General features: G+C 39.7%; 1 protein-coding gene across 2 annotated transcripts in view; it reads right to left on the bottom strand.

Moving 5' to 3' along the window:
- The window catches only part of LOC127413584 (protein pygopus-like), a 118,054-nt gene that overhangs the window by 83,243 nt on the left and 9,965 nt on the right, over nt 1-24,846 (bottom strand). The window contains exon 1 of one of the 2 annotated variants that reach the window (XM_051650847.1): nt 14,732-15,025. The exons of the other annotated variant lie outside the window; for it this stretch is intronic. The gene's annotated coding sequence lies outside the window, so the exon portion shown is untranslated. Of the gene's footprint in view, nt 1-14,731; nt 15,026-24,846 lie in introns of those variants that run through there. 2 annotated transcript variants of the gene reach the window in all.

The raw sequence follows: 24,846 nt of genomic DNA, 5'->3' as shown, positions 1-24,846 counted from the left end.
ATTTTTGGATGGATCTCTCATGGTTTTTACTGCTTACCAGTATGTCACAATGACCTTTTGATATTGACAACATAACTTTTCATAACGGTTTCAAAACAAATAAATGTTAGCAATTCACAATTAATGTAATTTTAATGTAATTTTGGTAACTTTATTAATTATAATGGTAGTTAATAAAATTACAATTGTTCATTTTTAGTTCATGTTAGCTCATAGTGTATTAATGTTAACTAATACAACTTTTGATTTAAAAAATGTAATAGTATATGTTGTAACTAACATTAAGTTCATTAGTTCATGTTAACTACAGTAATGTTGTTAAATAATGTTAACAAATGGAACCTTTTTGTAAAGTGTTACGTAATTTTACTGTGTGGGGTATAAACATAACTGCACAATATAACTTGCAAAAGTGTGGCAAAGGCCACTTAAAAAAAAAAAAAAAAAAAAAAAAAGGTATCGGCCGATCTTTGCGGAGATCGTTATCAGCCTCAACTTTCCTGATCGGTGCACCACTAGTTTTAATGTTGTGGCTAATCAGTGTAAATATTGTGGAACTACACCATCTACATTCTGAGTTCAGAACTACACTGTGATGGTTTAAACACTAAATACACATGTACACAGCAACACAAACCCACACAAGCTCCCTAATTTGCAGTGTATGGTCAGTCTTTTGTTTGTGAGGAAAATAACACTAATGAGCTTCACCTCACTGTGACTTTAATACAACCTGCTGTCCCCAGTCACACAAACACACATCTTTAAATCAACAGGATAGTTATATAGACAATCATAAAAACACATTACCACACACACACACATACACACACACACACACACACACACACTAAACACCATAAATCTTTGTTCCCTACAAACATTAACCAAAGTAAATCACACAAAATCAAAAGACAAAAACACACTGCACATGAGCTTTCAGAAGTTCAAACAGTCTCAAACATAAGAGAGAGAGAGTGAAGAAGGGATGGAAAGAAAGGAGCAGATGAACAGATAGAGAGAGAGAGTTTATATAAATGAAGGAAAGTAGTGAGGGATGGAGGAAAAAAAGAGGAAGTGCTTGTATCAGTTGTACCAGCTGCCCTCAGACCATCACTGAGGGGATCTCCCAACAGACACACAAAGAGTCAAACAAAGGACAGCACAAACAGCAAGTGAAAGAGAGAAAGAAGTGGGTGTGTGGTTTGGAAACCTCAGAGAATGGAAGCTAATAAACAAATATAAAAGCTTTTTCCTTCAAGAAAAGCTGTTTGTCTATTTAAACAGAACTATAGTAGAAGTCACACTTAAAATGCTCTCTTGCGATCTGAAGACGTAATATATTTTGTTAAACTGCTGATTGGTTCCCTTTTTACACCAGGAACAGAGAAGATGATTTAAAAAGATATGCACAAATTAACAAGATTTTTAACAAGATCAGAAAAGTGCATGTGAGATTTATGAAGTATTTTACACTACATATTTTAGCAGTATTTATTTTTTACTGCACTTTTTAATCTTTGTTATTTTGTATAATTTATGTGTCGTTTTGTTTTGCATTATTTTCATTGTATGCAGCTTTGTCGAAAATCTGTCAAATGCTTTGGCAATACGAACATTTTGTCAATTATTTGTTAAATAATTTGTCTCATGAGAGAGAGAGATACAAGCAGGAATTTTTCACCCAAGGTTCACCAAATCCTAGTTCAGCCAAAGAGAGAGCAGAGGGAATAAAAGCAGTGCAACACACACACACACACACACAGAATATCTTGCTGGTCTCAGCCATTCTTTGCTAGTTGTTAAAGCTGTATTAATATTCATGTGGAGGGCTACTGCTGTCAGTGAGTCAGTTTTAAATGAACACTCCAACCTTGATCCAATCCATGGGGTCTCTCCTTATCCAATACAAGAATGTGACTTCAAGGCCTCTCTCTCTCTCTCTCTCGCCCCCTCTCTCTTTCTCTCTTGCATTGCATACTTTCCCCTCCATTTTTCCCCCCATCCTAACCTCTCCCCCTTTCACCCCTTCATTCCTAATTATGCAGACTTGTAGCTTGTGAGTGTGTGTGTGTCTAGTCTCTGTTTGATTTTGCTCACAGACAAGAATGGATCTGCCTTGATAAAGATGGCTGTTCAGAAAGAGCCACAGAGGGAATAATATTACCTTGATCCCCCCCCCCCCCACCCCCACCCCTTTATGTTTCTCTCTCTGTCCTTCTCTGTTTTTGTTGATGAGGTGGGTGTGATAATTAGTTTTGAACCTTATATTGAGAGAGACAGAGAATAATTATAAACCGACTTAAAAAAAAAACAAGTTTTCTGAAGATAATCACAGTTGAAGTACTTGACTAAAGATGGCTTGAGTGTACGTGTGTTTGGCTATACTTGCAGGGCTAAATTGTCCCCAGACGTTAGCTGAATCAAAAAAAAAATTATATATAGCTGCAAGCAGCAATTACGGGTATGGGTGGGCGATAAGACCAAAATCTTATATCACGATATGAGTAAGTTTATATCACAATAACGATATATATCAAAATATTCAGATGTTTTGCTAGACATTTTAGTTGGAGGTGCAGCTCTGCTGTTCAAGAGACGCAGGCGAGGGAGACGAGCCGGTGCGCTGGTCAAACTCCGTCGGCACGGATTTCGAACAGCGCTGCAGAGTATTCACTTAGCGAATCTCTGCTCTCTTCCTAATAAACCAGATGAACTAAATCTCCTCACCAATCACAAACAAGGACTTTTCCATTTCTGCTGCCTTGTGCTTCACAGAAACCTGGCTGAGTGAAGCCATTCCGGACAGCGCGTTACATCTGCCGGGCTTCCAGCTGTTCAGAGCGGATCGCATCGCGGAGTTAACGGGGAAAACAAAAGGTGGTGGAACATGCTTTTATATCAATGAAAGTTGGTGTACAGATGTAACAACGTTAAAGAGGATGTACTGTCCTAATTTGGAAGCACTCTTTATTAACTATAAGCCTTTCTACTCGCGCGGGAGTTTTCCTCGTTTATTCTGGTGAGTGTGTATATTGCACCAAACGTGTGTTTGAACGCAACGCTGCAACAGCTGGCTGATCAAATCACAGACACAGAATAACAATACCTGGACTCAGTTATTATTATTATTGGGGATTTTAACAAAGCAAATCTCACAGGTGAACTGCCCAAATACAAACAGCACATCACATGCCCCACCAGAGACAGGAACATACTGGATCATTGTTACACAACAATAAAGGATGCATATCACTCAGTCCCTAGAGCAGCTTTGGGACTCTCTGATCACTGTCTGGTTCATCTTCTTCCAACCTACAGGCAGAAATTAAAATCAACCAAGCCAGTAGTAAGGACTGTAAAGAGATGGACCAATGAAGCAGAACGGGAACTACAAGCCTGCTTCGATTGCACGGATTGGAGTGTTTTTGAGGCTGCAGCCACAGACCTGGACGAGCTCACAGATACTGTTACATCATATAACAGTTTGTGAGGATATGTGCATTCCTACTAGGACTTATTTAAAGTTCAACAATGACAAACTGTGGTTTACAGCAGAGCTCAGGCAGCTTCGTCAGGCCAAAGAAGATGCTTACAGGAGTGGGGATAAAGTCCTGTACAAACAGGCCAGGAACACACTAAACAAGGAAATCAGAGTGGCTAAAAGAAGATACTCTGAGAAGCTGAAAAACAAGTTTTCAGCTAACGACCCTGCATCAGTGTGGAGTGGCATGAAGCAACTCACAAATTAGAGGAATCCTGCCCCCAGCCCTGTAGGGAACCAACAACTGGCTGACGACCTGAATGTGTTCTACTGCAGATTTGAAAGGCCCAATCTCACACCCCACACCCACTCTGACCTTCACTTCACACAAACACCAACACCTCCTGCAACCCCCCTCCTCCCCCCTCCTGCTACTCAACCTGTACTTAAGATCTGTGAAGATGATGTGAGCCGTGTCTTTCGGAAACAAAAGATGAGGAAAGCTTCAGGCCCAGATGGCGTCTCACCAGCGTGTCTTCGATCCTGTGCTAACCAGTTGGCCCCCATCTTCACACAGATCTTCAATAGATCACTGGAGCAGTGTGAAGTCCCATGCTGCTTCAAACGCTCAATCATTATTCCTGTCCCAAAGAAACCAAAAATCACAGGACTTAATGACTACAGACCTGTCGCCCTAACGTCTTTGGTCATGAAATAATTTGAGAGACTGGTGTTGGCCCACCTGAAGAACATCACTGGACCCTTTCTAGATCCCCTTCAATTTGGTTATCGAGCAAACAGGTCTGTGGATGATGCAGTCAACATAAGACTGCATCATATCCTGCAACATCTGGACAGACCAGGGACATATGCAAGGATCCTTTTTGTGGACTTCAGTTCGGCTTTCAACACCATCATCCCAGCTATACTCCAGAATAAATTACACCAACTCTCTGTTCCCATGTCTATCTGTCAGTGGATTACCAGCTTTCTGATGGACAGGCAGCAGCTTGTGAGACAGGGGAAACTCACTTCTAGCACCTGTACAATCAGCACTGGTGCCCCCCAGGAATGTGTGCTCTCCCCACTACTCTTCTCCCTCTACACCAGTGACTGCATTGCCAAGGACCCCTCTGTCAAGCTCCTGAAGTTTGCAGATGACACCACTGTCATCGGCCTCATCCGAGATGACGATGAGTCTGCATACAGAAGGGAGGTTGAACAGCTGGCTGTCTGGTGCAGTCAAAACAACCTTGAGCTGAACACACTTGTTGGAGATCATTATGGACTTTAGGAGGAACACCCCAACACTGACCCCCCCTCACCATTCTAAACAGCACTGTGGCAGCAGTGGAGTCATTCAGGTTCCTGGGCACTACCATCTCACAGGACCTGAAGTGGGAGACCCACATTGACTCCATTGTGAAAAAGGCCCAGCAGAGGTTGTACTTCCTTCGCCAGCTGAGGAAATTCAACCTGCCACAGGTGCTGCTGATACAGTTCTACTCAGCAGTCATTGAGTCTGTCCTCTGCACTTCAATAACTGTCTGGTTTGGTTCAGCTACGAAATCAGACATCAGAAGACTACAAAGGACAGTTCGGACTGCTGAGAGGATTATTGGTTGCCCCCTGCCCCCCCTTCAAGAACTATACACTTCCAGAGTGAGGAAAAAGGCTGGAAAAATCACTCTGGACCCCACTCACCCTGCCCACTACCTTTTTGAACTGTTGCCTTCTGGCCGACACTTCAGAGCTCTGAGCACTAGAACCATCAGGCACAGGAACAGTTTTTTCCCTCAGACTATCCATCTCTTGAACAGTTAAATTGCCCCATTGAGCAATAACTATGTGCAATACACAGTTTAGTCTTTTTTATATTTATCCAACACATCCAACCTTTTCTGCCATTTCATTCATCTGGATAAAAAAAAATTTTTTGCACTGTACATAACATATTGTATTAGATTTGCACTACCCATGTGTATGTGTGTATGTATGTATGTATGTATGTGTCTGTACATATGTGTATAATTATTTTTTATTTTTTTATTATTATCTATGTCTTGCTGCTGTTTATGTATTGTTTTTGTATTGTTGTACACTGGAAGCTCCTGTCACCAAGACAAATTCCTTGTATGTGTAAGCATACTTGGCAATAAAGCTGATTCTGATTCTGATATAGTAATTTTTTCCTGGAAAACCAATACAAATCGGTTAACGTAATAAATAAAATGCCTATTTTTGGAAATAAAAGGCAGCGAAATAAATATTTTTTAAATGAAAACTACTTCCTCTTATATAATTTTCTCTTTATTTAGAACTTGACAAAGTTAAAAATAAAAATAAACAGTTTTAATCAACCTTACCATAATACTCAATTTCTTATTATGCCACATTTCAGTCTGATATGTTGTTGACCAGTATTATTATAAACTTTCCTCAAGAAATTGAAGATCTTTTCAAAGCAAAGTAACAGAGAAAATATTACATAATTTTAGTAAAAAATACACAACAAAAATAAAACGTCTTGCAGAAAATAAATGTAAACTATATTTATAAACACAAAAAAGAAAAAGAAAGACAGAATTAATGCAGAGCACATCTTTTGGCTTTCATAATATTCTTTAGTGTGCTTCATTTTAAGGTGTTGAAACAGATTGTTTGTATTACCACAAGTGATCGTCATGCAACAGTTTGCAGATTAAATTTTTCTAATCTGTGTCATCTTTGTGAACCAGATGTCACACCTGTTTTAATAGCAAGCTCCCTTTCATTTTCTTAACTTTTCTTTCGATCACATCAGCAAAAATTCATCAAATGATGGAGACGTACATACACTATGTTGCCAAAAGTATTCGTTCACCCATCCAAATAATTGAATTCAGGTGTTCCAATCACTTCCATGGCCACAGGTGTATAAAATGAAGCACCTAGGCATGCAGACTGCTTCTACAAACATTTGTGAAAGAATGGGCTGCTCTCAGGAGCTCAGTGAATTCCAGCGTGGTACTGTGATAGGATGCTACCTGTGCAACAAGTCCAGTCGTGAAATTTCCTCCCTACTAAATATTCCACAGTCAACTGTCAGTGGTATTATAACAAAGTGGAAGCGATTGGGAATGACAGCAACTCAGCCACGAAGTGGTAGGCCACGTAAAATGACAGAGCGGGGTCAACGGATGCTGAGGTGCATAGTGCACAGAGGTCGCCAACTTTCTGCAGAGTCAATTGCTACAGACCTCCAAAGTTCATGTGGCCTTCAGATTAGCTCAAGAACAGTGCGTAGAGAGCTTCATGGAATGGGTTTCCATGGCCGAGCAGCTGCATCCAAGCCATACATCACCAAGTGCAATGCAAAGCGTCGGATGCAGTGGTGTAAAGCACGCCGCCACTGGACTCTAGAGCAGTGGAGACGCATTCTCTGGAGTGACGAATCACGCTTCTCCATCTGGCAATCTGATGGACGAGTCTGGGTTTGGCGGTTGCCAGGAGAACGGTACTTGTCTGACTGCATTGTGCCAACTGTGAAGTTTGGTGGAGGGGGGATTATTTTGTGGGGTTGTTTTTCAGGAGCTGGGCTTGGCCCCTTAGTTCCAGTGAAAGGAACTCGGAATGCTTCAGCATACCAAGAGATTTTGGACAATTCCATGCTCCCAACTTTGTGGGAACAGTTTGGGGATGGCCCCTTCCTGTTCCAACATGACTGCACACCAGTGCACAAAGCAAGGTCCATAAAGACATGGATGAGTGAGTTTGGTGTGGAAGAACTTGACTGGCCTGCACAGAGTCCTGACCTCAACCCGATAGAGCACCTTTGGGATGAATTAGAGCGAAGACTGCGAGCCAGGCCTTCTCGTCCAACATCAGTGTGTGACCTCACAAATGCGCTTCTGGAAGAATGGTCAAAAATTCCCATAAACACACTCCTAAACCTTGTGGAAAGCCTTCCCAGAAGAGTTGAAGCTGTTATAGCTGCAAAGGGTGGGCCGACGTCATATTAAACCCTATGGATTAAGAATGGGATGTCACTTAAGTTCATATGCGTCTAAAGGCAGATGAGCGAATACTTTTGGCAATATAGTGTATGTGCGGTGTAGTCGAGTGCACCTCGGAATGTTGAAGAGATGTTCCAGGTGTCTGGATCACAGTGATGCTCTACTGGCAGAGTGTGTCAATCAGATCACAGTGGACTTCTGCATCCTTTGCTGTAGAGCACTCAGAACCGGCCCACAAAATCAGAATTGCAAAGAATCAGCCACAAGTTTTTGAGTGCGATTGCAGCATTGCCTGATCTGCATAATTCCTTTAATCTGGCATTAAATCAGAGCACGCAATAACCGGTGAATTAATTCCCTGCTCATGCCTGGTTTCAGTTTCACGTGAAGTGTGCCCACTGATAGATACGGTCACCCTGTGCACATGGATATTTACATATCGTGATATACATGATTGCAAAAATCTCTGTGGATTGACACTTTATATCATCACCACAATATACTGTATATCATCCTATCACCCAGCCCTAATTATGGGGCCAAGCACCATGGCAACCACTGCACAACCTAAAGGTCACACAGAGCAAGCACAGACCACATTGTCTCTGGATGGATCTGAACCCACAACTTTCTGTTGCACAGATCAGTGTGCTATCCACTGCACCACACTATTGTAGTAAAGGGACATACCAAGCTTAGATGAATCACAGCCGAGCACAGCTGATACCATGATCAAATTTATATTCATGTAACTTTTTCAACTATAGGTGGCGTTGTCTCCAAATTTCTCAGTTATCCTCAGGACATGATGTCGATGATGCATACCAATTTTTGTAAAGATTTATCACCTTTTTTTAATAAAATTCCATATAGCGGAGAGACTATATGGCTGATATGGAAAATGCTAACTGATTAGCATGCTAGCTCATTAGCACGCTAATCTAATGTTGCCTATTGATAGCATTGTGATCAAATATCCTAACAAATGTGCTGGTTAGCATGCTAACTGATTAGCATGCTAGCTGATTAGCATGCTAAGCTAATGTCGCCCTATGGATAACATTGTGATCAAATAGCCTTATAAGACAGAAAACCCAAAAGTAAACATGCTAACTGATCAACATGGTAAGCTATCATAGCATGTAGCATGATAACCATGCTAAACAGACCACGTTCTTTTGAACTACATGTGATGCTCTCTCCAAACTTCTCAAACCTTTCAAAAGATATCACTCCCATATATATTAGAACACTAAGACAAAGAACAACAAGAAGTATACCTGCAAACAGAAATTATCTGTAATAAGCCCTGCAACTATTCAGTAAACAATAAAAAAATCTCCAGTACAATATAACATCAACTTTAACACTGGTCCACCTGGAAATCAAACCCATGACATTTCAAACTATAAATCAGTGCTTTAACACACTGAGCCAGTCAGTTGACATGCCTATTGTGTGGCAAAGAGACTTCCTGAGGTTAGAGTCAGTACACAAGTGTGGGTTATCTTTTGAACTATAGGTGGCACTGTCTCAAGTATCATCAGGACATGATGTACATTACGCATACCAATATATTTTGAAATCCGACAATGTATTTAAAGAATATATATATATATATATATATATATATATATATATATATATATATATATATATATATTTTTTTTATAAATGTCAATATGGTGGAGAGGCAGTATGGCCGATATGGGAAAAACTGGTATCGCTGAAATCCACATGACCTAAGGAATCCACAGACACCAACCCCATGATTTTAGAACATATGGTTCAAAAGTTACAGGCAAAAAAATGCAATTTTTCACAATTCTTGACACATAGATGTCACTGTCACGAAACTCTGCATGTGCCCTCAGACCATGGTCCTCATGAGGCATACCAAGTTATTCATTCTGTGTGGCTCAGTCTGGAGATTATTTTGAGCCATGTTGTGTGCAAATCAGGCAAAGTTTGATGGAGCAAACATGAAAAACAATGAATGACATAATCCAAGATGGTGGCCACTGTAATGGGTGGAGTTTTAATGTAAGGGCGAGGTGACTAATCAGACAAAACAAGAATTGTGTCTCTATGACAAAGGGTTCAAAAGATACGCACAAAAGAAAAGTGCATTTTTGACATGGTGGTTGCGCTATAGAGTATGTCCTAGAAATCCCAAATTTGGTATGGGGGCTATTCATGACACCCCTACCAGTGTGCCAGATTTAATAATTTTCTTATGTACGATTCATAGGGCTGCCATAGACTCCCAGCCAGAATTATAATAATAATACTAACGGATACAATTCGGTGCTTTGCCCCTAAAATCATTCTTTTGTGATGCCCTCAAAAGATAAATTGATTAAAATATGTGTGTAATGGTATGAGATTTTCATAGTATGATAACCATCACAACAAATACCACGGTTTTACAGTATCATGGTTTTAAGGTGCATTGCACTGCATAAATAATTATTAATTTGCAGTTTATTTATTTGTGTTTTTTCCAGGACTGCCTATTTTCTGCTACAGGATAACTGTTCATTTCTTGTTGGCCTAAATCACTTTGTAAACCCTATTTAGTACTTTACAAATAAAATATATATATTTTTTATTATTAGTATTAGACACATTGTAGGCCAGCTGTTGCACTGCAATCAAATAAATGCATGAACAAACAGTTGGCCCATCGTAACATTGCAAATAAGCTAGCATTGAAATCCGTTTGCTGCATTTGCGACTGAGACAGAAGGCAGAGAAATAATAAAAAACTGGATTTTATCTGGTGTTTTTTTATGAAAGTTGGTATATCATTTATTATCCTATGTACTGTATTTTACTTACATTCATGTCATCAAATTCCATGCAATACTGCTCGCAGAGATGGTGCTTCCTACCTGAGCTGACACTTTTTGGCAACAAACCTTGCAAACTGGATAACTGTGAAACATTGATGGTGCCTCATGGGTCTTTAACATACACAAAGTATTCCCACACCTTCAACCACTTTGCTGAGGGAAATAAAGGTTCAGGCTCTGAAGTGTCTGTGTGCTGCGCTCGTGAGACACGTTTGTTGACGAGTGACAATTGAATGTAAAATGAGGAAGTCTAAATTTTATCACGTCAAGTTTATATTATGCTGTGTACATGAAGTCGAATCTCTCTTAATTGAACCTTTGACTATAGAAAAGTTATGAAAGAAATTACTTTATATTTATGCAATACTGTGAATGAGATGTCAACGGTATGATAACCATTTGTTTTAAAACCAATGTATACCATGAAACCATTACAACCCTATTAAACAATGTTTTTATATTTAAAAATACAAATAGTATCCTTTAAGGGGTAGTGTTTAGGTTTGGCTCCAGCTCTAAGATCTAAGGTGGGCCACAGATCTCTTAAGACCCGAGTATTCTTCGGTTGTCCTCGTTGCTGATCGTTCCACGCACAGTATGTGTGACGCAAATGTAATTAATCAGCACAGTCCGTGCGGCCTGACCGCATGCGCCAACAACGCTCATAGACGAGGAACGCGTCCGTGTGTCAAGAAAATCTGGGCCGCATGCGGTCAGGCCATTAACTGTACTAAAAGAGTATCACAAAGCAGCTGTAGTAGGCATGTGTCGAACGCATTTATATTCACTTGCGGTCAGAAAAGTATACTCAGAAAGGCAACGCAGTCGGCCGGGTGCGATCCGATCTGGAACAAAGAAAAACGAAGTATACCCAGGCCTTTAGGGTAGGCCATCCAGATGGCACTAACAAAAATATCCATGGTATTAGCCAGTTTTTGTTTTTTTTGTGTGTGTGTGGATTCTTTAAAGCATCTTGGATGTAAATATCAAGTACATTAATCATTCAGTATACCACAGGTATTCAATTAAAGTTCCAATATGTCAGGTCTCTACATTTCCTTCCCAGCAAAGTTTCGGACAGTCATAACTTACACGATTTCAGTAGCTAAAATTGCTTGTACTGCTATGAAATGATATAAGCAGTGTGCATTTTTGTGGGATTTCTTTCTTGTTGTAAATTTCCAAGTTGGCAGCAATAGTTCTTTGTAAAAGAAAGAAACAATAAATCCTAAATAGTCAAAATAGTCTCTCCAGAACTGCTGTTTTTCCAGTTTACACCAGGACCCAGTTGCAAGAAATCCCTTAAGTTAAGGAAACCCTTAGTTATAATTCTAATTAAATTGTCACTAAGGGTTTTCTTAACTTAAGGGGTTTCTTGCAACAGGCTGCCAGGGCATTTCTAAAAGAATAGGGGCCCAGAGACACAGTCAAAGCAGTGGGGTCTGACAGATCTTCTAAAAAAGTTTATCAATCGAATGCACTTTGAATCGAATGCAAAGAAAAGCAACTGTTGGTTTTGAATCTGAAAGCGCAGACCAGTATTTGAGTTTGAGTGCATTTAAAGACATTGTTGAACAGGAGGGCATGTGGTTGAGGAAAGATATGTGGCATCCCTGGAGAGAAAAATGTGAAAATGTAAGTCTAAATGAACAATTTTTATACTTAACTTAATCTTTGGATCTACCAACAACAAACAAAATCAAATTTTACACCACAACAGTGCAGCATAATGTTAGCTATGGGCTGACTGTCAAATATTGGAAGCATCTGTTTCATTATAAACAGCTGACAACTATATAATAACTCTGTAGGCCTATTAGTAATTTTAAAGGGTTGGTTGTCTTTTCATGTCATGCTAGAGATGATGCAATCTCAGCATTCATTTCACAAAATATTACAAACTTTCCATTTGTTTATTACGAAAGGCTGCTAACATGCTGCTTCAAAGCTTCTGTCGGAGTCAGACTGGCTGCCAGACACGTGAAGATAGTTTCACTTTGCTTTATTCTCGTTCTCTACAGTGTGCTTTAGCGAAAGATGGCGGTATCATCTACATTGCTGGTTCTTGTGTGTCTCTGTTACGGTCTCTTATCGTTAAAATAAAAGTTTCAGCAACTCCCTACTTACATCAATATGAGTGAGAGAGGCACCTGTAGCGCAGTGAGCGAGAAAGGGCATAAATGAATAGAGTTAGGTGCTAGATGAAAAAAGATCCCTCAATCTGTTTAGAAAGAACTGAAAATATGAAGTATACAGCTAAGAAGTGTGTGGTGTGGGACTATTTCATCCATTAAGACAACATGGACAACATGTTGGTATCGGAGCAACACTAGTGTAGGCTGCACTAGAGAACGGTGCCAGTCTATGTGACTGCCCATGTTGCAAATGCTAAGATCCAACACTGTAGCGTTGCATTTCTTTTATAATAAATATTGTAATGATCCCAGTTTTTTCAAAATGCATCAATAATCTCATTAAAAAAATCCACGTAAAGGCCAAAGAATACAGTTTTTCTAGACCACTTTTTCTAGACAATTGGACAGTCGGCATCTGTACACGTCATCTGCATATGCACCTTGTGTTGGTTGTACTAAAGAGTATAACAAACCAGTCACAGTGTGAATGCCTCAAACACGTTTGTATGGGCTCACGGTTGAAAGAGTATACTTTGAAAGGTTGAGCGCTTGACTGTGGGCTAAACGTTCCAGCACACAGAAAAACTAAGTATACCACAGCCTTAACTGTGACGGAATACAGTTACATGTTTTGTATCCTAACTACAATACACTCTAACAAGTACTCTGTCACTCCCCAAGCCCTCATGTGTGTTAGGTCACATGTTTAATTGTCGGTTAATTGAAAGAATTTGCTCAAATTTGTTTCCCTACTTTATATTAATCAAATCAAATCAAATCAAATCACTTTATTGTCACACAGCCATATACACAAGTGCAATGGTGTGTGAAATTCTTGGGTGCAGTTCCGATCAACATAGCTGTCGTGACAGTGATGAGACATATACCAATTTACAATAACATCAAATTAACACAACACAATTTAAACATCTGATATACACATAATTACACTCAACAATATGCAAGTAATAACATACACTGTACGGTATACAATACGCACTATATAGATACATATTATTCAATAAAAATAAAAAATAAAAATATATAAAAAAGTATATATAGTATATATAGAATGTACAGTATTGTACTGTATTGACATTCAGGCTGTCAGTTGATAGTCAGTTGTAAAGAGAGAATATAATATAATAATAATATAATTTATGACAGTCCGGTGTGACATATAAGAGTAAGGGTAATAAAGTGCAGTGCTGATGTATTTTGATCGTGGGAGATCAAGAGTTCAGAAGTCTGATTGCTTGGGGGAAGAAGCTGTCATGGAGTCGGCTGGTGCGGGTCCTGATGCTGCGATACCGCCTGCCTGATGGTAGCAGTGAGAACAGCCCATGGCTCGGGTGGATGGAGTCTCTGATGATCCTCCGAGCTTTTTTCACACACCGCCTTGTATATATGTCCTGGAGGGAGGGAAGCTCACCTCCGATGATGTGTCTGGCAGTTCGCACCACCCTTTGCAGTGCTTTGCGGTTGTGGGCGGTGCTATTGCCGTACCAGGCGGAGATGCAGCCAGTCAGGATGCTCTCTACAGTGCAGGTGTAGAACCGTGTGAGGATGTGGCGGTTCATTCCAAACTTCCTCAGCCGTCTCAGGAAGAAGAGGCGCTGATGAGCCTTCTTCACAACGACTTCAGTGTGGATGGACCATGTGAGTTCCTCAGTGATGTGGACACCGAGGAACTTGAAGCTGCTGACTCTCTCCACTGGTGCTCCATTGATGGTGATGGGACTGTGTTCTCTGTATTTTCTTCTTAAGTCCACCACAAGCTCCTTCATCTTACTGACGTTGAGGGAGAGGTTGTGCTCCTGACACCAGTGTGTCAGAGTGTGCACCTCCTCTCTGTAGGCTGTTTCATCATTGTCAGTGATCAGACCTACCACCGTCGTGTCATCAGCAAACTTAATGATGGCATTGGAGCTATGTGTTGCCACACAGTCATGTGTGTACAACGAATACAGTAGTGGGCTGAGAACACAGCCCTGCTGGGCTCCAGTGTTGAGAGTCAGTGATGAGGAGATGTAAACAACAGAAATCTATGGTACATCCTAATTTAGCTACGTAAACATGTATGTGTGTGCATGAGAGAGAGAGAGAGAGAGATGGATAGCAACCCAGACAGAGGGTGACAGTTGCACAAAGCTTGTTCTTTCTCATTCAACAGTCACACACACAAACACACACACATATCTGAGTGTTAGCTTGTCCTCAGCGGTTTAGGTGTATCCCTTCATTCTTCACTGAGCCACTTACCTCAGAACACCCCTGTCTCTTTATCTCTGCTTGGTGAAATAACTGTCCTGCATTAGGAGGGTCAGCCTGTTCTAGAGCAGACAGCACTCTGATCAATGCCCCACCAGCAAACACTGACACAAGAGACAGTCCACCTTTCACTTCCTCTCTCTTGTGCTCTTGTGTCCATCCCTCATTCCTTTATCTCTTTCTTTTGGCCTCTGCATGTGGTCATCTGTTCTTCTTGCCTCCTGCCCTCCACCGCTCTCTCTTTTTTTTTTTTTTAAACAAGCCTCCATCTCTCTCCTGCTTCCTCTTTCTTTCTTTTGGTGGACCCCCTTTCTAATAAATCTCATGAATGGTTCTCTCTCAGAAGCTCTCCTCTGAACGCGTCACAGCAATTACAGCAAATGGCGCCACCTAGACCTACACCCTATGTGTGTGTGCGTGTGTGTGCGTGCGTGTGTGTGCGCGCGTGTGTGTGTTTGAGATAACGTCCTTGAGGGGGCAAGAGAAGAGCTGGTTATTGATTGGAGGTCCCTGTACAACACAAAGTCTTTTGATTTCTCTTGTAGAGCACTGGCTCTCCCTTGTCCTCCAAGCAGTATTCTACAAAATCAAATAGAGTCAACTATTGACTGCTGCTCACCTATACTGTCACAACTATACACCCCTGACAGTTTCTACTCACTCACATAAAGAAATTTACAGGCAGTTTTTTTAGATTGCACAATAAAAAGCACCACATGCATCAAAAAGACTTGATCACACTATATGTATTAGTTTTTGCTCAATATTCAATCGGTAAACCACACATAGGTCAATTTAAAATGTCTAAAGAACATTTTTCTTCAAACCATGTAAGATGTGCCTAGCATGTCACATATGTCTTCTGGAAGTAACATTTGTTGATTGAAAGCTGCCAAAGATTTCTTCCCTTATAGCAGCCAGGCAGGATGTACATATGTCTAGCTCCAGATATAGTGTGGGGCCCACGCTTATTAAAGCAGCAATGAAGAATGAGACTTCATTATGTGGTGCAGTATTCAGAATATTCCAGTGACAAACAGGTATCAAAGGATAGTCACTATTAGTGACTAAATGGATTTTTTAATGGCCAATATGGGTAACTAGATGGCCGACGACCAATACAATGCAGATAAACTGTATGTGAAATAGCTAGGATAAAGCAACTTAATCATGTCTAATGACAATAATATAAAAAATGCCAATTATCAGCCATGCAGATATATCGGTCTATTACACTATTAGTGGTCAGCTGAAGTGGTTTTATTTAATTATTTTATAGACTGATGCCAGCGGCGCAACTACACATTTGTTGAGGGGTATGCAACATCACTGTTGGCGAAGGTAGGAAAGCGTAGCAACATTAGTTATGGTTAGTAAGGGAGAAGCCCATATAGGTTGGACATGGCAAAGGGTCAGTTAACAACTTTTTTAACAAGCATTTCTCTCTAAATGTGAAGCGATTCCCAAGCATACAGTGACTTTTTGCATAACCGTGACAGAAAAGATACTTGAAAATGAACTGATATTTACGTTAGCTGGTCATCTTTACCTCTCGGCAATGTTAAATGTCAGTTAACTTCAAGCCTTTCTTCAAGATTTTCACTGATAAAGGGATAAGTTAAGCCTACCAGTCTCTCTTTATCCACTTGGGCCTTGTTTTCTTCATTTTAATGCACTGTTTTTCATTTCCCACCTTCCTCCATTTCCCAGCTAGTGCTGCGAATGGTGCCATCAGCTAATTTTGGTGGGTGTGGTGCTTTACAATTCAGGTCCAGTATTTCGCGAACACCCGCAGCATGATTTTGGGGAGCTGAGGTGGAGGGAGAGGGAGATATTTGATGAGCGGGAAGAGGGTGTCTGTGGTACATTAACAGAAGCCACATAGTCACTGCTAGAGACACCACCAGTCTTCTTTAAGGGCACTTAAAACCTATGCATTGCACAAAAATATCTTGTATTAGCGTTCTCGCTCGCGTGACGTCTCTGACTCTCTCGTTTGCAGCAGCCGCTTTTTGAGTGTGTTGTTGCTTTCGGACAATGACAAAAAAAAGAAAAATACTACAAATATCTGGTGCTATTTTGCGATTGGTAGGGGCAGTACAGCCCACTCTCAATGTTTGCAACACATAGCCCTCCCCTAAATTGTTTTTAACCAAATCACAAATCTTTAAAAATCTAACATTTTATTTAATGCTGTGTTTGCCAAACATTTGATTGGGTGGTCAAGACTCACATATGGGTGGGCTCAACCCACCCCTGCCCATGCCAACATCTGGCTGCACTTGTAAGGTATTATAGGAGATTTAAAATGTATCATTTTGGCACCCCCCCATCGTGTGGTGCCCCTCTGCGTTGCATATGTGGCATACCCCATTATAGCACCCCCTGACTGATGCTGATGCTAGTATCTAGACAGCAGAGTGGCAGATAAAATGAAAATATTTGCATCTAATTACTGGCTATGGCAATAATCTCTAAATGTCAAATATTGGTTTATTAATTGGACCGGCCGATAAATCAGATGAAAATGTCTTCTGGTAGAGCACATTGCTACTCGTACAAAGCTTATTTACATGTGTTGGAATATTTTTATATATTTGTGCATGTTCTGTTTTTTGACAGCATGTCTGATTTTTTTTTCAAAACACATTCAAAAATCACAGAAATAAGACAAATTGAGAAATAAGAAGCTTTCATGTTCTCATACATACTGGAGACAGCAGCACATACTTGTTAACTTGTTGGAAAAAATGAAATAATCTTCTCAGTTTAAAGAGAGGTCTAATAATCTGTATGAAGAGGGATTTGATGGAATTAATAAATGCATTAATACTCCAGGCGCTTAGCTTTGCAATCACCGCATTGCAATGCAGAGAGAACTGTGCCCACACCACAGCACCACCACTGGTTCCAATGAGTATAATGTTAATGACCTGCCAAGGAAAGGAATATATCCACATGTTCATTTGTCATTAAAAAGGAATATTTTAACACCAGACTCTAAAGTACTACAGTGTCACAACAATTTAAAATAAGGGGATAGAGAAGGAGGTAAAGAGAGCAAAGAAGTGTGTTCTGACAGATAAAAAGTGAAGGAATGTATTCCTGCAGCCAGCAAGCCTTTAAAGGGGAATGGCGCAAAACAAAAATGCTTTGTATCAGCACAAACGCACACACACATACACTGAATGCACCGCAGCACTGCCGCCAATATTTTGTTGTGTCAGTAGGTCATAGCACAGTGAACAACATTATGGAAAAAGTCCCTGATTTGCTTGGGTGGCATTTAGACTTCTTGTATAAGAGAGAAAAAGAGAGAGATGATACTGCTGTAGCCGCTTGCTGGGTGGTTTGATGGGCAACAACGGCATCTTGCCTGCATTATTTTGTTCTCATTGAAAAACAACACATGTAGCTGTCTCGCTCATTGAGTTGTACACAACCACATCCACTCATAAAATGATGTCATTTCCAGCAGCTGCACAAACATGCACAGGGAAATAAATGGGCGTATGGGCACATTTATTAGGTTCTGATGTGGCAGGATCGAGAGGCCCAGCTGTTATAATAGAGAGCAGTGAAAGAGAGAAATCTGCAGTCATACCACCACAAAGCCCTAAATAACCCAGAGATGGAGATGGAGAGGATTTCCCTCAGCCAGCTAGTCTCAGGTCTGTCTTAACAAATCAAAATATGTTCAACAAAGTCCTAGGGCAGAAACGTGAATCAAATCAAATCGAATCAAGCTGTTAGAAGACAACAAGAAAAATACTAAAGGATTTGAACAGAAATTACAACAAAATAGGGCAAATTGGAATGCTACTTGTTTGGAATACAGTGACAAAATACCTGACTACTGCAACCAACTGTGAATTAAAACAAACCTGATTTTATACAGACACAGCAAACATTAAAAAACTGAATTTCATTTCTTGAACTCATGCTTTGAATACACACAAATAAAGGTCCCTTTCTCACCATTTTCCCAACCACCACAAAGCATTTCAATGGATATCTACTCTAGTCTACAAACTCCCATACCTCCAGGTGAAACTATTGGTCAACCCAGTTGTCTTGTCATGGACACTGGAGCATTTAGACTCGGTCTTGACTTGGACTCTAACAAGTTTGGACTCAAACTTTACCCCGAGACCAGTCGCGTACCTTCAAAAACATACCATAAGGGCTTTGATTTATCTGACAAACATTTCTCTGACTGACAATATCAGCGATTATGACGTGTCCCATTCTGTTGGCTGTGTAGAATCAGAACTTGTGATGCCATATTCACAAATTAAGCATTCTTTAGTTCTTTTCAGTGAATTGGCCTTAGCAAAAAGGTCTGAATCGATTTGCAATTTAGTCAGATTCGTATGGACTGAATCATTTGCAGCTGTTTTTCACTAAATAAAGCAGTATCCGGATTTGTAAGAACATGGCGATCAAACCGATCACTAGATAAAGTGGATATTTACCAACAATCATTTGAAACAAAAGGCTACTTTTTTGAGAGGTAACTTTGAGAAACTTCAGCTGGTGCGGTGTCATGTGAATAAGGAGCCGTTCACACTAAACGCATTTTTGTGTCCATCCATGCTGTTTTTCAGTTATTTTTCTGTGTACACATGCTAAATGGATATCTTTGACCATTGTGCCGGATATCACTGTGTTCACAATGTCTCACGCAAGAGCGCCACAAATGTGACCTGCTCTATTTGTTGCACTGCGTCTTGCTTTTTTGGTGAAAGAACGTGTTTGGTCTGAACGGCCTCTAAGTCTTTAATAAATGCTTTAGCCTATAGTTACATGAATTCTACACATACTGAAGAAAATGTAAAAATACTACTCTCAATGTCTGCTCTAAATACAATGAACAGAATATCATAGTACAACTGAGAAAATTGAAATGTAAAAAGGTTTAGTTTCACCTTTTGTGTAAACATTGTCATATTTAATACATTTTTGTTAGGTTTTTAGGCCCATTTAGTTATAGTACAGCATACTGTATTTTATATAGCAGATATATTTATAGGAGTGCACTGATCGATCAGCCACCGATCTAAATTGGCCGATTTTCGTCTTAAATCCATGATCGCCGATCGGTTGATCGTGCCTAGATTCAGGGGCGATCTTTTTTTGCAGCACGCAGGTAATCACACATACACTGCTACTGTAATGAAAGAGCGCTTCCTCAGTCCTTGAAGCATACAGTGTGGACACTGGCAATTCTAAACATTCACAAATTTAAACTTTCAGACATGCTGTAATTTAGATGAATATGCCGGTTTGTTTTAAAACATGAGTAAGAATTACATGTGTATGAATATTAAGCTTCCCATTTTCTAGAGTCATTACGGTATTAATTCTGACTCGCTGCACTGGGAGCATGGAGAGGATGCAAATGAGCAAAAAATGAATGAAACAACAAATAAACATGCAAATATAAATCTGAGTATACGTGATGTAACGTGAGTCGTGACATTCAGATGGTGTGTGGAGCGATAGAGACTGAGCGATCATGAGCGCTATTAGCTTCTCCCCCTCCAACACAAGTGCTCTCGGTGTCAATCAAACAAGCGCGCTTTGCAGGTGCTCTCAATATACATCAGTCACTCATCTCAGCGCTATTCCCAATGTAACTGAGGATCCCAATTTAAATCAGATTGATGTTGCTCTCAATGCCACTAATAACAGATATAACGGTTTAACCTTAAATAACGGCACCGTGCCTTCACGCATTTGCTTAATAATTAGTTATTTGTATTGCAACAATATGCCAAAGGTGGTAAACAAATCATATGATTCCTCACAGGAGCAGTTTTGGAGCTAGTAATCGACAACTTTCTTATTTTTGAATGTATCTCTGCTGTGTGTGAAGCCCTCATGATTTTTACTGGATGCCAGTATGTCACAATGACCTTTGATATTGACAGAACTATTCATAACTGTTTTCAATACAAATAAATGTTAGCAATTCGTAATTTTACTGTGTGGGGCATAAACTGCAGAATATAACTTGCAAAAGTGTTGCTTGAAAAATAAATAAAAATTAAATTAAATAAAAAATAAAAAATAAAATAAAAATAAAACAAATCGGTATTGGATGATCTTAGTGTTAAATAAAATCATATCGGCCTCAAATTTCCTGATTGATGCACCACTAAATATTTACTTGACTTACAGTAAATTGAATAATAATAATAGTACACTGAAGCTGGTAGTGAAATGCAACTTCACAATGCTGAGTAAAGAGTGGGAGCCTGTCCATATATATTTTGTCCCAGGCCCTGTGAACTCAAGCGATGGCCCTTTCCACTGGCAAAACCACAGGAAATGAATAGCCTGATTATTATGAAAATTATATGATGTGGCACCATTTTTTTGCAAAATGGTTACATGGTTCCCTACGTGTACTGTATCTCCAAGGTGAAATGTCCTAAAAGCAAGTTAAATGTTCTCCCAAACAGACAAGGTTTTCAAGGTTAATGCTCTAATTTGTTTTAAATCAACAAAACCTACCTTCCAACCCTAAACCTAGCCTAACTTATAGTGTCAGAAAAAGCAAATGTGACATGAAAAAAGCAACTGCTGAAGTAACCATGTCATTTTGTGGTGCTTCTATGAGACTTTCAGCTCACATATCGACTTTTGGGACTCGTACCCCGGTACTTTGCATCGCAAGTGCAACACTCTATCAGTCAAGCTACTGTGCAACTTGATCATAGCCAAACAAGCATGTAAATGTAGTTGGTTATGTAATTCGAGGAATAGGGCGAAAAGTGTTTATGAACTTATAATCTGCCATTTTACTTGTGATTTGTGTGAAAGGGAGTAAAAATCATTATTTTTGTAGCACCTTTAGAGTTTATTTCACCAAAAAACTGCCACGATATGTACAACATATAACACTGTAATAAAAATGAAAAATGATAAATCTGTCTGTCTCCTCACAAGCTCACCTAAAACTCTTTGCCTTCTCAATCCATCCCTCTATCTCTTTTCATCTTTTTCCCTCTTACTCTTAACCTTGACTGAATCTCTGAAAAAAAAAAAAAAAAAAAAAAAAAAACAAGCTGTTAATAAAGCCCCCCCATTCCTAAGTTACCTCTGACAGCTGTTTAGTTGGATTAGTGGATGCCCTATCAAACAGATGTAGTGTAAGCTGTACAGAGCTAATTTTATTATTACCCCACCCCCCCCCCCACCCAGAGAGAGAGAGAGAGAGAGAGAGAAAAAAAAAGAAAGAGAGAGAGAGAGAGAGAGAGAGAGAGAGAGAGAGAAAATGTGTAAGAGAGAGGGAAATCAGATTCCCTGGGTGCATGGTTGCTGTGGAATTTTGGTCCTAACAGAGAGTACCTCCAGCCTTCATAGTGCTGTTTTGGACGTCTGAGCGAGGTAGAAATATATTCCTCCTTTCCAAACACAGCTCTGTCTCAACAGCAAACAACCCAGCGCGGCACACTAACACACTGCAAGACAGCCACTCCACCACTTCAGAGAGTGTCTCGCACTCCAACGACACACTGTTACTGCAGGTATGGCTTGACTCAAAGCCAATTACTAGTGGAAAATAAAGCAGACTCTGAGGAGAAAAGAGGGGGGCTTTAAAATACTGTGGGAAGCTTTTTGCTTTGAATGGAGATATTTCACCTGTACCAAGAGAGATACTAATCTTACATTGGACAACCAAGTAGCTTAAGTAAAACTCTGATGCGGTTTTCCCAAGCAGACACTCACTGGATGTTTGTGTGCTCAGTCTGAAACGAATTATGGTCAGGTTTACCATAATGCAAATGACAAACTCTTTATGACAAAGACATCAAATTGATAGCAGATAAACCAAATGTTGCTTCATTCCAAACTTGCAAAACGCTGCCACTGACCTTAGCTACAAAAAATTCTGAAGTGAGCATGATTACAAACGCATGAGAAATCCACTACTTTGATGTCTCATCCTATTTTGTGGTTTCGGCAGGGTCTTTAGCGATTTTAATTCATCTCAGAGCTCTCCAGGGTTTAGTAAATCTGGGCCAAACAGTGATTGAAGCCATTAAAGCAACCCCTTTAAAAAAAAAACTTTATGGTGTGCATGATAAAAAAAAAAAAAAAAAAAAAAAAAAAGAAAGAGTAGGACATGTGAAAAAAAAAAAGACCATGAATGACTTACTGCTCTCTATTCACAACAGTCTGACCCCTTAAAACTAAAAGGTAAGGATAGTTAAACGTGTATGTTCAGATTGTGTATGAGATTTTTCCTAGAAAAACACTTATTATAAGCGGAGGTAAAGAACTCCTTCCCTAAGGGAAAACATGTGGTGCAGTAGTATGCACTACATGTGTATACTACAGCATATGTGTATGTGCAGTGGAAATCCACTCCAGGGCATTGGCAAACCCAGCTTTACCTAATGACCTGGCTCTCAATTACATCATCATCTGTTTATAAGGCTCCTGGGACATGAGGTTAAGATACTTATAAAACCCCTTTAACCACCACCTGCAGTATACTGTATACACTCCACAATCAAATTTATAGTCATTTTCCAGCCCAAGTAGGAATTCTCAGGGTTTAAGTTTTGCTTCTGGAAACAAATGTTTTAATATTCTGGTAATGCCTTAAGAATGCAGGAGAGGAAAGACTTTAAAAAGTATGACTGATTTTTAAATGTTTTTTGTAGCGAATGATTCATTATTGCTCTCATTCAAACACACACACACACACACACACACACACACACACACAAACAGAGACATGCACACATGCTCTTTAACTCTCTTGCTCTGACTTTCCACTCTGCCGTTGGCGTGCAATTGCAGTGCGACATGAGCTTGCCCCTCTACTAAAATGAGCATCTCAAGCTCTCAATTACCATGTTCTCTAAAAAATAAAACAGTGGAAGAAAAAAAAAAAACCTCACAAGAAAGAGCCACAATTATCTTGCTATATAGAGATGGGTGTTGTGTTTCTCAAGAATAAACAATGGCACCAAAAAAAAAAAAAAAATGTGTATGTATATATATATATATATATATATATATATATATATATATATATATATATATATATACACATACATACATACACACACACACACACACATTTTATAACTACAATAGTTTAAAAGTACTAGGCTAATTAACTTTGCCTTTACACTTTAGTTTTTCTTTTCTGATAGTCTAGCATTATTTATCTACATTTTTAAGCATTTTAAAAGGGTATTAAGCAAGCACAAAGTATATTCTGGCAAACACTAGCAGTCTTTAAAGCAAAAGCCTCTTCTACCATCTACCTACACAGGCAGTCACATTTTCAGCCATTCCTGATGTTATTCACTGGTCATACTTGTTTATTACTACACTTTATACAGACAGACATGGGTTCCTCATGGGTTTGATTCCCAGGAAACATGCATACCAATGAAATGTATACCTTGAAAGCAATGTAAGTTGCTTTGGATAAAGGCATCTGTCAAATGTAAATGTACAGAAACAAAATAGAAAAGAATCTTTGCATAATGGATTAATACAGATGTAATCACTCTGATGATAACTCTGATGACTCAGAAGGAGATATTGGGCAGAACGTCACCATTCACTTTTGTTGTATGGAAAAAAGATGCAATGAAAGTGAATGGTGGCTTGAGGCTAACATTCTGCCTAACATTTTCTTTTGTGCTTAACGGAATAAAGTCATTTTATGAGTGAATAAAGACTTTTTTGGATAAACTAGCCCTTTAAGTTTAGTCTTCTGAGAGGTTTCCATGCCAACACCACAATGAAAAGGCAATTACACTGAAATTGAGCAAAGCAGACAAAGAGCTATTAATCAGTTATATCAATTACTGAAACTCCGCCCTTCCACTGTCTGGGATCACTGGGGTCAGAAAGTCCATGCTCAGTGGATGGAGATGGCAGGAGATGTCTGTATGTGTGTGTAACCCGAGTCACTGGCCACACCACAGCCTACCATGGTACAACATTATGTCTAGATCAAGTTACTCAATGAACTCTGCGCCACAATCTATTACTGTGGGCTTGCAAACTGACACCTGTGTTCCTGTATGGGCCCTTTATTGTCATAGTGGCACTCTTTCTGACCCCCCCAC

Source organism: Myxocyprinus asiaticus, chromosome 2, assembly GCF_019703515.2.
Source record: "Myxocyprinus asiaticus isolate MX2 ecotype Aquarium Trade chromosome 2, UBuf_Myxa_2, whole genome shotgun sequence".
NCBI classification, from domain to species: domain Eukaryota; kingdom Metazoa; phylum Chordata; class Actinopteri; order Cypriniformes; family Catostomidae; genus Myxocyprinus; species Myxocyprinus asiaticus.
Note: the sequence above shows the minus strand (reverse complement) of the source record. Positions and strands in the feature narration are given on the sequence as shown.